The sequence below is a fragment of the Bombus pyrosoma genome, linkage group LG4, assembly GCF_014825855.1.
Source record: "Bombus pyrosoma isolate SC7728 linkage group LG4, ASM1482585v1, whole genome shotgun sequence".
Lineage (NCBI taxonomy): Eukaryota > Metazoa > Arthropoda > Insecta > Hymenoptera > Apidae > Bombus > Bombus pyrosoma.
Genome location: NC_057773.1, coordinates 4,910,432 through 4,927,120, shown reverse-complemented (window position 1 = coordinate 4,927,120; position 16,689 = coordinate 4,910,432). Strand labels below are relative to the sequence as shown.

At 43.3% G+C, this 16,689-nt stretch overlaps 1 protein-coding gene and 1 long non-coding RNA gene across 4 annotated transcripts in view; one reads left to right on the top strand and one right to left on the bottom strand.

Annotated features, from left to right (window-relative positions):
• LOC122567176 (transcriptional activator cubitus interruptus) overlaps positions 1-16,689 on the bottom strand; it is a 143,937-nt gene that overhangs the window by 39,566 nt on the left and 87,682 nt on the right. The gene's annotated exons all lie outside the window — the stretch shown is intronic.
• Positions 1,061-16,689, top strand: part of LOC122567179 — a 42,664-nt gene continuing 27,035 nt past the window's right edge. The window contains exons 1-3 of the long non-coding RNA XR_006316720.1: positions 1,061-1,570; positions 2,168-2,441; positions 2,573-2,759. This is a non-coding gene — a long non-coding RNA (uncharacterized LOC122567179). The remainder of the gene's footprint in view (positions 1,571-2,167; positions 2,442-2,572; positions 2,760-16,689) is intronic.

Below are 16,689 nucleotides of genomic sequence, written 5' to 3'. Positions count from 1 at the left end.
CGTTGCACAATGTCATGCACATTTGGTGTAGACGTCTCAGCAGCGTAACTCAACTTTCTCCTCGGAGACATATCTAGTGTCTACGAAAACGTATCAAACGTAGCCTATCTGTGCTTTTAAACAACCATTGCTCAAACATATATAGAACGCGTGTCGAGGAAAGCTTTCATATTTCGATTTATATTTTCGCGAGTGCGACTAAAGAAACGCAACTTAGGCAGAGATTCGTTTCACTCTTTAGTACCTTGGATATTTTATGTATTTTTCTGTATTATTGCGCATTTCCCATAAACGCGTAAAGATCCAAGCTGTAGCGATGACTAAATTTATGTAACAAATAAAATTCCTCGTAAATTTGGTAAATAATGAGAGAAAAATGTAACCTCCAGTATAACGGATATCTACATAAGTCAGAATGCTCCAAGTTCCGTCGTCCAAGAGTTAAACAATTTCTGCCCCTCGTCCCCGCAACTCGTCCTATTTCAACCACCCCACCACCCTCCGAAACCAACGTTTCACTAACATAACACCGCGAAATCAATCAGAAGCACCTCGGGACACACTCTCACCGATACATGAGTACAGCAGAACATACACTAGCGAAGAACCGACTGGAAGAAGGATCTCTCGAAACGAGTTCGAAGGCATGAGGATCGCGTGTGCTGGAGGAACGGAACAGCGAGGAGCGACCAGGGCTACGGGGGTGGGGGATCGACGCGTCGTCGTTAATTTCCTCGAGGATCCCACGAAGCAGCGTGGCCGGGCGTCGCGAGCGCGAACAGCGTCGTAATAGCGCGGCGTGTGCTCGCGCGAAGCAAGGTCGACGCGAGTGCGAGCTTACAACATTCCCCCGTTCTCCTCCGCCTCCAACTCATTCGATCTCTGCCTTCGTCTCTTCGCCATCGTCCTCCTTCTTCCTCTTCTTCCTCCCTCGCCTCCTCTCGATCCACCTACCCCCGTCGTGGTCGCGCTAATAAAATGCTGCGCTCGGCTCGTTCGCTTCGCGCTCGCTCCTCTCGCGAGAAGCCCCTCTTTACATTTACATGGCCGGCTCCTCGAGGCCGCTCGCGAGGACATCGCGCTCATGAATTTATCCCGTGAGTCGTATGGAGAGGGAGGAGGCACGAGATGATAGCCGGATAACGTTGGCGTATCATTGGACCAGTTCTTGGAGACGCGAAACGCGACCCGCACGGTGAATCGAAATGGCAGGAATTGTCGGTGTGTTTGCGCTGCTTCTTTTGGGTTGCACCGATGGTTGTTGCTTAGTTTGTATAACGAAGGTGGGTGGTTCGAGAAGGTTAATTGTTTCGGTGACTTGACTCGTTGAAGTACTGCGTTGAGTGGGTGCAAGTGACATATTCTTATACATTGTCAGAAACTCTGTTTTGCCGGAAATAAGTAAGAGATGTTGGATTTGAGAGTGAAACGACTGAAAGCATCGGCGTGTATCTTTTGTTGCTTGTGAGTTGAGCTGAATTGGTGGTTGTGTAGTGCCGATGGATGATCGAAGGAGGGATCGTTTCGTGGAACGAGTTTATGAAATACCGCACAGAGTAGGTGGAAGGATGTAAGTGATATCGTTACATGTTTTAAGAAATTTTATTTTGTCGAAAATAAGGAAGCGTTCAAATATTCTTTTAAGTGGTAGTAGAATTGGATGAAGAATATATTGAATAGATTGTAGAGAAGATTAGGTTGGTAGTGTTGGAACGCGGAATGACAGTAACGTTTTCAGAAACAAATTCATTAATGTCAGATGTAAGTAATTATTTTTTATTTACCTGAGAAAATTGTATATGCAGAGCAGATTACAATATATTAATGATAATTAAAGCAATTTAAGTGATACCAATCAAAAGGTGCAGCTGCCGTAAATCGAATTGCAAAAGAACGACTTCAACTTCCTGCTAACAGCCGCTCGTATCGAACTCGATAGTGCGAAAAGTAAATGTCTGTAATGTAATTCAATTTACCATGTCCTTATAAATGTTCTCAATCTCTTTTCTCTACAGTAACTTATAATATAGCTGTCAAGAAATTCCAGCAATTCTCGAGAAACCATGTGTAAACCACGTCAAAAAAAATGTAATATGTTTCGTAACATTTTTTAAAGGCAGCAGTATCGAATCCGATACACAGTCCTTTTGGATCGTTTAAATTCCAGAAAGCAAGCGAATCGAACGCTCCTGCATCGTGATCGGCCATTTTTCCCTCGTTGAACGGTCAACCGAACCGTCTGGCCGCTCGTAAAGCCGGTTGATTTATTCAACGGATCAGCGTGGAACAGCGACTAATTAGCGCGATTAGCTTGCGCCACACGATCTTCGTATTCGTACGCGGTTGATCGTTTCGCGGTGCATGAATGGACGCCTTCGAATAGTCAGACTAATACCTGAAACCTGGCCAATCGAGCAAGTAACGAGCGATCACGTTGAAAGGTGAGTAATATCTAGTTACCACGAGCCGTTCCACACGCTTCGTCGTATTTTACGAACGAGCACAGCAGAGGGATTCGATAGTAACACACGACCGATCATTATATCGAAGTTGACGCGTCGTTGCTTTTCAGCGAACCTGACGGCGAATTAACGATGAGACCAATTAACGATGGAAGAATGAGGAGAGCAAAGTATGGGAGCAAACGGTCTTTTAACGGGGATCGAGGAAGGTGGTTGAAGGATTCGAAGGTTGGTGGACGACGTTCTGCAGCTTGAAGATGAATAAGGGGACTAATTAACGAAGGAGAACGAGCAGAGGTGACTATGAAAGATAGGAGGATGTTGTATAGGACTGTTTTTCACAACCAATAACGATTGTGATATTTCTATATTGACATATCGTAACACATGCAATTACCATTATATTTCTTTTAATCTCCTTCTTCAACCATTGACGTAAGCAGATCTCTGATATTATAAGTTATAGCGTAGGAGAATACGCACGATGTAGGTATAATAAAATTAAAGAGGATATCGAACTAGTTCCACCCAACGTCACAAGGACTTAAAAAAAAGAAGGAAGAAAGAACAATGACCCCTATGTTCAAAGATAACACATAATTCACACGTATCAAAAGACACCTCAAACTCCCAATCTCTTCAATATCGCGCATCAACCTAAAATTTCCTACCTTGAAAAAATTGGAATTCCTAAAAACCAAGTGCCTCGACTCCACTCGTTTCCCATCAGAATCGCCAATAGTACGGTTAAGGAACCAAAGAGACGGTTCTCGGAGCTGGCTCGTTTCCCAAACGTCTCAAGCTCGACCCCTTGGGGGCTCCACCCCCGTACGCGCCGCGGAAAGGGGCATCATAAAGACCCGACTAAATTACACGACGCGCCATCGAGCGCATTCAATTAGAGAGGATACTTTACAGCGAGCAAGCGAGGCAAAACGCGCGCGTCCAGGGTTGATCCGCCCCTGGTGTGTACGATCGCGCACAGGTTGCATCCGGACAGCGCATAGGTGCCCACAGGCTCGTTCGTTTGTGTAAAGAGAGGATATCATACACGCAGGGAATGTGTACATGTGTGTGGGTGCATTTCGTGGTAGAAGGTGGTGGAGGTGGAGGTGTGTCGACAATCAAGATTACGTGGGCGGATACACGCGCAGCCCAGCGCCGCCGGCCTGGCTCTGTCCTGTCCCGCTTCTTCTTCTTCTTCTTTGTCGTCCATCTCTTTCTTCATCTTTTCTTTCGCCTTCGTCTTTTGGTCTCCTATATCGTTCCTCCTTCGCCTCCATAGGTTTGTTTCGTTTCGCTGTGGTTCGTTCCATGTTCTGCACGGTCCTCCGATGCCTACACTATTTACAATTCCCGCGGCATGCCATGCAAGTGCGCGCATCAGTCGCACGCTTTAGGGCCACTCTAGATCACTCTCCCTCTCGACCACTTCTCCGATTAACTCGCATCCTGACGCACAGGATCCGTGCTGACGCCGTGCTTCCTCGTCCTCCTCGTAAAGTGGAATGCGCAGAACTGTACGTGCATTCTGGTGAAGGGAATGTGATATTAGGAAGGTACAATATTCGCAGGTTAGGGAATAATTAGGGGGAAGATTTCTTCTGCGAATTTGTTGAATTCTGGAGGTGTGAGGTTACGAAGAGATTCGAACAACGAAGTCAATTGAGCTTTTGGCGAAATAATTTTTTAAGCGTTATAAATACGTACGTCACGACTGATATTAAAAATACAATAAACAATTAAGTATTGAATCGTTCCAATCGAGAAATGAAATAACCTAGTACAAGATTATCTTATCATCATAGAAACAACGATAAAAATCTTTGAAACTTCAAAGGTCTCGATAGTTGCCTTAATAGTTACAAGAGGAACTGTACACGCTAATCTCTCATCCTCTTGCAACACCTCGATACATCCAAAAACTGTATAATCCAATATAGAATTAACTCGTCACTGAGCGATGACACCATTGAAAACATCCAGCCAGCAAAACGTTACACCATATACAATTCCCCTTTCATCCAGCCCACAAACGACCAATCCCAGTCTTTGTTCCCAGCCATTCGTTTGCGGGAAACCGCGTGTTTACGCGATTCCATATTAAATCTGCGTGGGTGACCTGCTTCCCCCTTGTGTCTCCCCCCCCCTCTTCTTCTGTGTGGCTCGGAGAAAAAGGGTGCTCCGACAGGGAGAAACCGGGAAACAAATGAAGGGACGAGAAGCATAATGGCGCGGTCGTGAAACGGGGAAGGGTGGGTGGAGGAGCCAGGAGAGGGATAAGAAATTGGATAAGAACGTAAGGAGGAGAGATCGGTGTGCGCGCGACTAAATTTCTGCCTGTCTGCGTGCGCGTGTGCGTGCAACAGGGCCAAGGGGGACCCGGCCAAGGGGAGGGGGAGGGTGGGAAGGGGGATGGAGGCAGGTTGGATCCAAGGTGGAGGATTTATGAACGACCGAAACAGGCTGCGAACCCTGGTCCCCTCGCTGTGCCAGCCTCCGCCTCTTTTTGCTTTGTATTTCGACCTTAGCGCGAGTAGAGTGTATATATATATATATATATACACGTGGTTCTATACTCCCCCGTTTCTCTGGAACACTGTAAAAAATACAACTTTCCTTTTCTACGTTTGGACTTTCCGAGAGCAGTATAGAGAAGTGTATCGCGCGACGTACGACTGAGTAGCGAAGTTTTCTGGAGTAAGATCTTTTAAGAATTATTCCTTCGATGCGCTAGTTTCTTGAAATAAAAGTCCTTCCCTTGACTCTTCGTATTTCAGATAATAACAATTCTTGCGAATTTTCTCTCTGATCGTTCGTCTCTGGAAGAGTAAGAATTCTTGGCGAATATTTTCTCTGATCGGGCACATTTTCACGAATAAGAATCTTTGTAAATATTTTCTTCAGCTTCGTGGCTTTCGAGGATAAAATGTATATATAAAATTTACGAGCTTTTTCCTCGATCTCCAATCCCTTAAGTGTAAAAATTGTTATCACGGAGTAGATTTATCGATCTCGATCAGGTTGATGTAATGACTTGAAAAAAGATCGTTCGATGTCGAGGCTGGTGTTTGGGAAACCGGTAATAAGCCTGGCGGCCAGGGCCGTTCCGTAATACGGAAGCACCGCGAGCAAAGATCCGCGATAGGGGCTACCATCATCGGCTCCCGTCATAATTCCGTAATTCAAGGATCCGTAGGTTTATTGAGACGGCAGCACGGACACTCTTAATTAACGCGGGGCTACTCTTGCCGCGGCCCAATCGGTCCTCGGGATCTAAAATCAATTTAGATCCTTGCTGCACGATACAGCTTCCCCCTTTAGTCTCCGCAGTGCTGATTGTCCGGGTAGCATCGAGAGAAGCGAAGAAGAAACGCAAAGAGAGAGAGCAAGATCAGCGAGGGGCACACACGCCGTGGCCTACGGGCCGCAATCTACGAAGCAAGGGACGAAGATCGACTGTAGAACCTAAGGAAGAGTACAACATTCTGAAGCCGGTGTATACTCGTTCACAGAATCTTCCCTGACGTTGTTTATGATGTTAGGAACGTTTACGATCTATGTTCGATGCGCGGCACTTAAGCGATTTATTTTAATTTCAGTTTTTGGTAATCGAAGGAGAATCAAGTGATCTCTTTACCAGCAACCTTACCTTCCTTTCCTCTATAAAGTTCATTTACACAGTTTGGAGAATCCGAAAAAATTGACAAGTATCACCAATCACCGTGAGTTCGATGCTCTTGGCAAACACTGACAGATATATTCACTTCAAAACGGTGCCAAACGCGAATCTAATACCTTCACCAAGAATTTACTACCATTTTCCATTCTCACCAAATCTCTTTCTCTCTCTCTCTAACCCCATTCTAACGCCAAATCTTTAATTCTTCCACCCAATCCGCTTTGTTAGACCAAGTCGAAGATTGCAAGTAAAAAGGGCGATTCGCAAATGATTTACCGTAGGAACATCGTTGAAACGACGATACGATATATAGAAACGCTCTTCCTCTGATTAACCATCCTTTTACTATAACCAACCATTACCTTCGTCTCTACTCCAATCTCTTCATCCAATTATCTCCATCAAACGAACCTTCGCCACAAAGTGGCAACTTGCCTTCTGCAAACATCGCTTGCTCCACACCGTCCACATGCGCCCATGAGCCGATATCTCAAAATTCATACGTCAAAGAGTCGCTACTCCCCCTCTCCTCTTCATGGGGAGAGAGTTGAACACACGAGCAGTAGGACGAGTTCCCCGCGAGCGTAATAACTTAATTACGCGATGCCTTGCCCGGATAACGTTCGGGTGTTGAGCGTGAGGGCCACGGGAGGTTAAGACAGGCCCACAAACTTTTCGTACCGCGCGACTGAAGGGTTCAGAGTGGGGAGGACCCGTGTGCTTGTGGACCCAGAAACGACGAGGTGAGGTAGAAGGGCCGCGGACCGGATTGTGGGTACTACGAGAAGCGTAGGCGTCTTGCTCTTTGGCCCGCGGGGGGTTTTTTGTGGGGCGGACAGAGCCGCATTCTCTTATTTATTACCCGGAATATTAAGTTACCCACGTTACCACGGGGCACCGCGAGGCCCCCATGGATTCTAACCACCAGCACCACCGCCAGTGATGGGCACACGATCCTCTCTCTCTCTCTCTCTCTTTCTTTCTTTCTTTCTGTCGAGGTTTCTCCGGTGATTTAATCGCGCCCAACCTTCTACCGATCGCTTTGGTGAGCTAGTGGAATTTAATCGTTCATTAGCCGGATGAAGTACGTTCGTTAAGCGAGCATACGAGAGGTTAATTGACGAATTAGCTTGAATTATGGTATTGGTGGCTGGGTGATTGACGCGTGAAAATTGTCCATCTTGTTTGGGTAATGGATGGTTAGCGAAGATGCTGAAAGGGTGGATGATCGTGGTGCTCGTTTGACGAGCATTATGCTGAATGTTGAATGGGTTGTTGTACGTTTTAGTTAAGCATGTGTAATCAGGAAAATTTTGGGAAATAAGCTTAGGGCAAGATCGATACAATGAATCTTACGATAAGGAGTTTATTAACATGCTGCTTCAAGTTTCACCACCGAACAATTTTGTTAAACACGGTTCATTTACATGAAACGCTATTCAAACGAGATAAAACTTGACGTAGATTACGAACTCTTCAAGTATCAACGTTCAAATGTCAAATGGCTCAAATTAACATAGCCACTCTCGTTTCTTTCGTATTCAAACTTTCACGATCTTTTAACAATTGACTCATTGTTTTGTAATATCGGGTCATTATCTTGATACATCATGGCTGAACTTCTTTGCAAAGAAGAATTACATTCAAGATGAACCTTCAACTACAGTTACAAATGTCGTTTAAATTTCTATTTTTGAAGACCATTATCGTTCATATTCTCGTATTAGTCACAGATACATTATTCGGCTAAATGATAAATATATTTCTATCCACTAAGATCCATCTTAACTTTCAGTATATGGTATCTTCTGTACAAAAACACGAGAAGAAATATCTTCGCTTCTTCTCAAAAAATGGTTACACAAAATATTCGGTCATTCAAATGTTAGTCAAAACGTATTAGCATAAAGGAGTTTCGTCGAATGCGAAAATATAAACTAGTTTAAATAAAATATCGAATGTGACTCGGGCCACACACGAATGCTTCCAGAAATTAAACCGAAGAAATTAAGCTAAATAAATCCTACTTAAAAAGAAGAGAAGAATTTCCAACTTAAAAGGGAAAGACATCGTAAAAACGGAATGACGACGAAATATGTTAGAGAATGCACCGAACGAGAACATTACTTATGTTATACATTTCCCTGGGACATGGAGAGCTCGGTCTTGAAAAATAAAGACATTTAAAATCCCTTGGCCTGGCCTCGAAAACGATGGAACGGTGCCGCATTATTCATCGCGGTCGATCGCAATTTCCGTTCGTCAACTTTGCCGTTGGTGTGTTATTACGGGGATAAAATATGTGTTCCCGCGTCTAAGATCAAGCCGTTCCTTTTTCACGCGTCTAAAACCCTCCTCCCTTTAGAGTACACTCGTAATTTACAATTTAGACCCTTCCATTTCCTCTGTAATTACGAAACGCCCGGCAATCCCGGTCGCTTTATGATACGAACCGGCAGATGTTCCCGTCCAACTAAGTCGCACGCAAAAACGCCATCGAATCTCGCGCGCGTTCCGGCCTCTTCTTCCACGCGAAGAAGATTATCACCTCATCGCGCTCGCGCGCTCGCGCAAAAACCGCGACGCGACATGGGACACGACGCTCGATCGTTGCTTTTGTTTCGTCATTAGAATGGCAGAAGCTGAGATTTATGTCGATGATTCTGCGACGATTACGTCTGCTAATAATCGTATTTCATTCTTTCTTTCGATTATAGAGGAACGTTATGCATAAGGATACATAAAAATCGAATAACGAATCGTCGTACGGTAATGATAGTAATTAGAAGCGAAATAGTACCATGAAGGGTGAAGACATAGAATATAAAGATGAAGGTAGATGAAAGTCATTTGAGAGTTAATCGAAGGTAATTCCAGGATCATTTCGAAGGTAGTTTGGAAGTTGATCGAAGGTCAATTGGAGGTAAATGTAAGGTAATTTTCAAGGTTAAGCGAAGCTCGTTTCAAGGTCAATCGGAGGTTAGTCGAAGGTTAAATGCAGGTGAACAAAAGGTGACTTCAAGGACGATCAAAGGAGATTCGAAAGTCATTCCAAGATAGATTAAAGACATATTTCAAGATGTTTCTAGGTATAATCGAAAGTCATTCATACATAATTCAAATTCTGTTCTGAGAAAAAAAGGGGTCTGAATGTCTTTTCCTTGCGTCTTAATTATAAATATGAGTTTTTTTTCTGAATTATAGATTGAGTCGGTGAATATGGTATAAGAATGATAATTATGATTTCTTGATTTTTATGTTAATTGCTAGAAAATAAATACTTCAGTACGAAGATACAACAGGGACGACCTGTTATATAAATCCATGAAATTTTCTAAGAATCGTAATGATAAAAATAATAGAAAATAATAATTCTCCAAGTATTCAGGATGTTAACGAAATTACACATTTTTGAACAATTTTTAATCACGTAGAATTGAATTGTAAAACCGAAAAGTGTAACTTGTCATCACGTTTTGCTCGTATAGTCTTCATATATAAAACCTACTGCAGCAGGTGTTTCGCACTGCACCGTGCGAGGATAACATAAAAAAAAGAAAGAGAGTACCGTAGAAAGTCGAATTCGAAGGGTTGACCAATACATACAAAGATAATCCATGGAAGAAGCCACCAACAGTGTCCTCGGACCATAAAAGTCTACCCTCGGCCTGGACTAATGTTCCTTCGACAATTAACCAAGTTCCAAACTTTTTTCGCGTTCGCATTTTCGGCAGCAGGTGAGAGGACTCGGGGAGCAACCCTCGCTGGTTTTACAGCTTGGTCGTGAAGAATTCGTATGTGAGTACCCATACGGAAAGCAAGGAACGTGGAAGGTGTTCAGCTGGTCATTAAGTCCGGGAAAACACGAGAGGTGTCTGGCAATTAACGCGGACAAAAACTAAACCAAGTTTCGGTCTGGAGACCCTTTGCTAAACCGATCGAAATGCAGGTCACCGATAACGCATTGTAAATTAATGACTTCTACGGGTTACTCGGTAAAAATACATTTTATTTCCATAGAGACTATCCACATTCTTTTGCATTTTATTCCATCGTTAATCTCTTTATTGCGTATAAAACTTGTAGAAGTTGTCGAATATCAACGTCACCCAAAATCCATCGCATTCAGTTATTATATTTAATGCAACCATACTATATCTTACAACGATCATCTGTAACCATATTTTATCTTATGATAAACTAAGTACAAGTTCATGGTATATTTACTCCCTCGAAACGAATACTTTAGAAATTTTAAACTCCGAAGAAGCGTACTTGTCGCGCAATTATTCAAATGGAATCAAGCTATACTATTTTAAAAACGTCGATATACGTCGAAATGAAAATTCGATCGGCTATCGATCAAGCATGTCATAAAACAGGCAACACCTGACTCAATTTAGCCATTCTCAGCCTATAAAGAACACACGCTACAGCCACGAGGCACGTTGTCGGAAATGTTGTCAACCGCGTTTTATCCGGGTTCCATCGATTTCAGAAAATCGTCTGCAGTTCTCCCCATCGGCTCGTTACCCATCACCATGGAGGACCATGTCGGACGAACGTGTCCAAGAAGGTGGAGAATGACGAGCAGCGAGTCGAGCAGGATAAAGTCGGCTGGCAAGAAAAGAAGAAGACGAAGACGAAGAAGAAGACAACGAAGACGGGTAGAAGAAAGAGAAAGAAAGCAGAACAAGGGAAGGTGAGGAAGAAGGACAGCCAGGTTGGATGGAGGCAGGAATGCCAGTGCGTGGGTCTGTTGCCTCTTAGACAACGTTGCCTCGAAGCCGCGTCTCTATCAGCCACCATAAATAATTCTCCAAGCTCGTCTTTTCTTCCTTCCACTAGCGAATGGTATCTTCGTCGTGCTTGCACACGGTGTTTTTCGGCCACGCTGTGAACACGGTGGCATCGCTGTGTGTCCGTGGACCGGTTGGACTAGAAGCGTTCGTATAAGCTGGGCCCTTTAAAAGAGATAGCACTCGAGAGATGGGGGGAAAAAAGGAACAGGTGGACGAGGAGCCGGGGACCCTCTTCTCGAAGCGACGTAGCCTGATCGAAGCTGCATCGAATTTGGCTTCGGGTCTTAATTCTTCACGGGACCCGCGCCTCCGCTATTTTCTCTCGCGTCCAACACCGAAGGCAGGACGTTATTGCATAAGCAAACCGTTTTCTGAAAGCCGAGGTTGCGTCAAAATCTCTTCTTGCCAACCGTTGTCGAAGTTTGGGAATCCTTTGGCTCGAACGAAATTTTGGAAATTGCAATATGAAAGTTCGAATGCGTTTCACGTGTATATTGAGTACCAATAATATTCTATCGCAATATCCTAACATCTTCGGTGATTTACTATTTTCGAACGTACATTGCAGTATTGTAAATTATTTTCTCCCATGAATTACGATAGTTTGAAAATTAGAACGTTAGATTTTCGTGTGTACGGGAGATACATACAGTATAGATATATTAAAATATTTTCTAGAAGAAAATTCTAATATCATGTTTTAGTATTTAAGGAGAAAATACTCTACGGGTAAACTAACTCACACCCTTGCATCCAAAGTCCCATTACACTCGCAGAATCCTTACAACATCATCATCAGTCACAAGCAACGGTCCAAAAAGATGATCGAAAAAGAAAGCGAAGCGGAGAAAAAGTAGAAAAATCGGGGATCGTTGATGCATACACCGGTGTTACGCACGTACACGCACCGCAAGAAGCGCGTCCCTCGTTAGTGCCACTAATTACGAGCAGCCCTCTCCCCTCGTCAACTTCTCCTTAATGAGCACTGAGCACTCTAGCGATGGTACGCGAGAAAAAAATTGTAATGTCGTTGGGATACCTTGTGGTTCGCGTCGAACTCGTAACTAATTCCGACGAGATCTAGCTAAGTATGTACAGTAATATACATATACCTCTGTTCACAAGTATCAAGGACCTTGGCCCTTTTGTACTAATATTATTAACGACTGAACTCATATTATTAGAAGACTGCGGATATTTATGCAAATTCACATTTTTATAAATATAATTGAAGAAGTAGAACTTGGGTGGAAATTTGCTCTTCTCGTTAACTACTATAACAAGTGCTATAATTTGAATGTTTTATATATTCTTGCATAAAATGTGCATTATATGTATCTTTGGATCCTCAAATTTCCTACAAACGTATCGAAATCCACAATTCAATAATCAGCGGAATTTTGCTTGTCACGAGTCACGTGTTACAAATGCTAATAAAATCTGTTACCGTGACAAGCTTAATGAAGTTAGAAAAGCCCCTGAGCCATAATTGCCGATCGAACACGTGACAGAGATTACGAAATACTTCGGTACGAAAAGATAATCTTCTGTTTGGGTAACTATCGACATAAATTTCAAGCGTCGTCTGAAATCCGGAAACTTACGACTCGAAGATGCCATCTCCAGTGACTGTAGACATCCCCGAGGATAATAGATCTAACGATATCGTGTATTCTTTCTTTCTCGGTCTTCTGGTTGGATCGACGTTTTCCAAGGCAAGTAACGGCGACTGGTTTTCCCAGTCAGGCACACAGGAGAGATTAGGTACATGGTTCAACTGATAGAATCGCTTGGATCTGAGCGACTCGGATAATTACGCTAGGTGAGTTATTTCGAAGGTTAAGATTGTTCTTGTCTATGTTTGAAGATATAGGGAGAAGAATTGAAAATGTACAAACTCTTTGTGGACTTTTACTTAAAAATTAGTACAGCTGGTGATATACGATCCTTCGTTTTTCATTAATTTCTTAATTTCACTACATAAATACACGATTAATGCTCAACTCAAATTATCCGTACTTCCACGAGGACATGATATAAATTACAGTAAATACTAAAGTAAATTTAAAGAAACGGTATTTGTAACGTGTCTATTAAGTAAACTCATGATCATGTGTACTTCTAATTTCTCACAATCGCAGTTCATCACCTGAGCGAGCGTCAAAGGAAAACGAAACACGTTTCACTTGGAACAAAAGCAAGATTCGAAGTAACAAGCAATATCGATTCCAACCGCACGCAGCCTCACCCTCGGCGATTCCCCGTATTCCACAACAACCATAGACAACGGATTCAATTGGGCGCCTTGCCTTCTAGGTGTCTACGTAATTGGCCAACGAAAGTCGTGAAGAAACTGTGGTAACAGTGGGAAAGAACGATTTCACGGTACTTGGCAGACGACTTGTTCTGCCTCATCGGGATCGCGGTGCGTGTCGATTACGACGGGTACACCATTAGAAAGACAGAAAAAAAGAAGAAGGCAGAACGAAGAAGGAGAGTCTGGTGGGCCGATAGAGGCGGCCTGCCAATCGTCGTCCTTTCTCCCTCGCACGAGTAAAGCGTGTTCACGATTCCAGACGAGCTCCTCGCTCTGGAAACCAAGTCAACAAGTCGGAGGTCTTTATTCGAATCAGGAACGCGAATCACGTTCAAGCCGGGGAGGGACACTGTCTCGTAACAAATATGCATCTCCCTCGAAACATGATGAATCGTGCTGCGGGGCTCGAACCAGTTGTGCGTCGCGTGCGAAACGCGACTCTTCGCTGCTTGGAATTGGAGAACTCCGCTAATTAAGAGCGTACTTCTCATTTTTTGCTTCATTGTTTCAATGGAAATAGAGTTTTCAACGTACTCTTGTATCGTGGGGAGGAGCAAGAGAATTGACAAGTAAATTAAGTTAATTAAGATCGAATCGAAAATACACTCAACACGAAACCATTTTCGTTGCAAACTATACTGCTACGTTTTTAATAACGCATAGGTAGTAAGAATCTTAGAAACGTATAATTTGATCATAACTAAAATCATAAGAAACAAATAAATTTCTACAGCACCAAAAGGATTAATGATTAATATTTATATTCGTAACACGAAATATGTAAAACAACTGATGATCCTACCAAACACGCAATGCTGTTGCTACCATGAAAATATTCGATAGAGCAGAAAGCGTTAGGCGGAAATATCGAAAAACAATCGAGTATCGGTTTGTGGATATCGATGTATTCCGGGGAAAAGCGTGGACGAACGGATCGAGGTTGGAAACAGAGTCAATCAGCGAGGAGATCTTCATTGAAATCGCGGAGGCGAATCACGTCCGCGCCGAGAAGGGACATCCCCGTAACAAATATGTATCTCCCGCGGACCTCATACCCGGTGTATGCGACAATGCACACAACGACAAGCTGCACGGTTGAAATATACGGCGAGGCACACGCACCGGGTCCTACCTACGGCTACCATTGCCATCCAGAGAGAGAGCTCGTGCATCGTTTTCTCGGGGCCCACAGAGTCCGTCAGTGGGTCTAACTAACCAGCGTACACGTTCTTCTCGGGCCCCGACCTACACGTCGTTTATGCGTACGTTCTTCTAGCGATATGCGCGAGTTACCATCGATTGTTTCATATTTCTCTTACAAAAATTGACAAGTTAGGCTCGATTTGTATCTTTGATATTTTATGATTGAAAATGATTGAGACTCTGGCGATTGAAATTGGAAATGCGAAACGATTTGTCATAATCTACTGTTTATGGTTGATGTTCTTTTAGAAATGTTTTAAATACCAAATAATTGATTTAGAATTTTTTTATTGATAATTGATAGATAGTTCAAAATTTAAAATGTTTTAATAAACCGACGTACTCTAAACGTTCTTAAACTATCGATTTATACGAGATCGTCCCTAGTCCAAAGTAACTGACCAACCACGAAAATTGGAATACAAAATTTCTAGTAATATCCCTGATAGTTTGGCCAGGTCTTTAAAAAGTTTTAACAGATCAACCCTCTAATCATACCTGAAACTTTCTCAAACCATCGATTCACGCGGCATGGCCCCTAATCCAAAGTAACCAAGTCGGTTCGAAGCCTTTCCTACGAACGTGGAAAGAACTGGACCCTCTAACAAAGAGATGTCTGCCCCGTCGGAGTCCTCGAGCGCGGGTGTGTGCGTTCGTCCTCGTGATTACGTTCGTGTTACTTCGGGCATTCTCGTGTCCGAGTATTCGTCCCGAGGGGCCTTTAAGAGGGATTAAGGGGACGCACACGTGACGTTCACGGGGACCGAAGACGAGCGCGGTCCGATGGGTTTATAGACACGGTAAAAAAGACAACTATCGATGATTATCCTTCCTGGCGGGCTCTCGCTAATTATCCCAGGGAAAACGATCAAGGCGACAAACGTTTTTAAACACACGAAACGAACCTGCCTGCGATTAGCCGCCAACAACCGATAACCATCCTCTCGTCTCTTCCTCTTTTTGCCTCAATCGATTCATCGACCGGGCAAAACGGTTCCGCCGAATCGCTGAACCATAGGCACCTTCACTCTGCCACCCGTTTGTAACGCCGCCTCGAGAATCCACGCTTCTTGCTGTTTTACTTCGATTACGAAGTTTTGGGGCCTTTTTTTAATTCGCTTTTTATGTAACAGGCGTTTAATGTCGTTACGCTTGTATTTGAATGGAATTTCAGAGGCACGGTAGGATGCTGTTGTATAAATTGTATGGAGATACGATGGGTTTTTTGAAAATTTGTTCAGTGGTGGAAACGCTACGTGTTTGATGCAATAGACGTATCGTGCAGGGCTGTTTCCACGTACTTTTAATACGAGCCACGATTATATTTGATTCGTGAAAAACTAAATACCAATTACGTATTTTGGTATTAGAAAATTTGTAGAAAATACAAGCGTTGAGCATGATTTTCGTGTTCGTATACCATCTTCGATTATCTTCACCATCTTCATATCCATTTCATTCTATCCTAAAAATACGCATCAGAATATATTCACGAAATTTCTAAAATTCCAAAGGTATCTCATAAAGTATCAATAACAGTAAATTCACTGGAGGAAACGAGTCGAAAGACCTCGTGGCGGGACTAAAAATACGAAGGCAAGAGCCGATACGGAGGCGATTCTCGAGTTAAATAAATCGTTATTAGGGAAAACGCATCTCGAGCGAGGCGGCGACTTATCTCTTAGTTAGACGCAAGCTTTTTCTTTTCCAGGTTGAGGGACCAGATTCAGGTAAAAGGTGGAGCGAGATAAAGAGACGTCGTCGTGACAAGGTGAGAGAAGGAGAAAATTTTCGGCTGTTACGAGGCGTGGCAGGGGTCTACGAAGTATCGGGGATCCTACTTACTCGGAAGTCGTCCTTAATTCATGCCACGATGCCTTTTTCTGGCCGAAGCCGTTCGCGGAAGGCTCGTCGATTCGGTTAGGTTCGTCCGACTAGGGCTACCGCCTCTATCTCTATTATGCCAGCAGGACCAACGATAAAACCTAAATCCTTGCCTATTTCGTCCCATGGCAAAGAATCTTGTCCATTCTTTATCGATTGTGTCCGAATTAAATACGTTGAGCGTTAAGCAAATAATTGCGATAACTGGATTGCTTTTCGATAATTTGTCAGAATCTTTCATGACATAGAACTCAGAACGCTTTATCGAGCTTTAATATGTACATTTAGAACGCCTATTGATATATACCATAGATCGAATACTTTTCTGTTATTTCATTT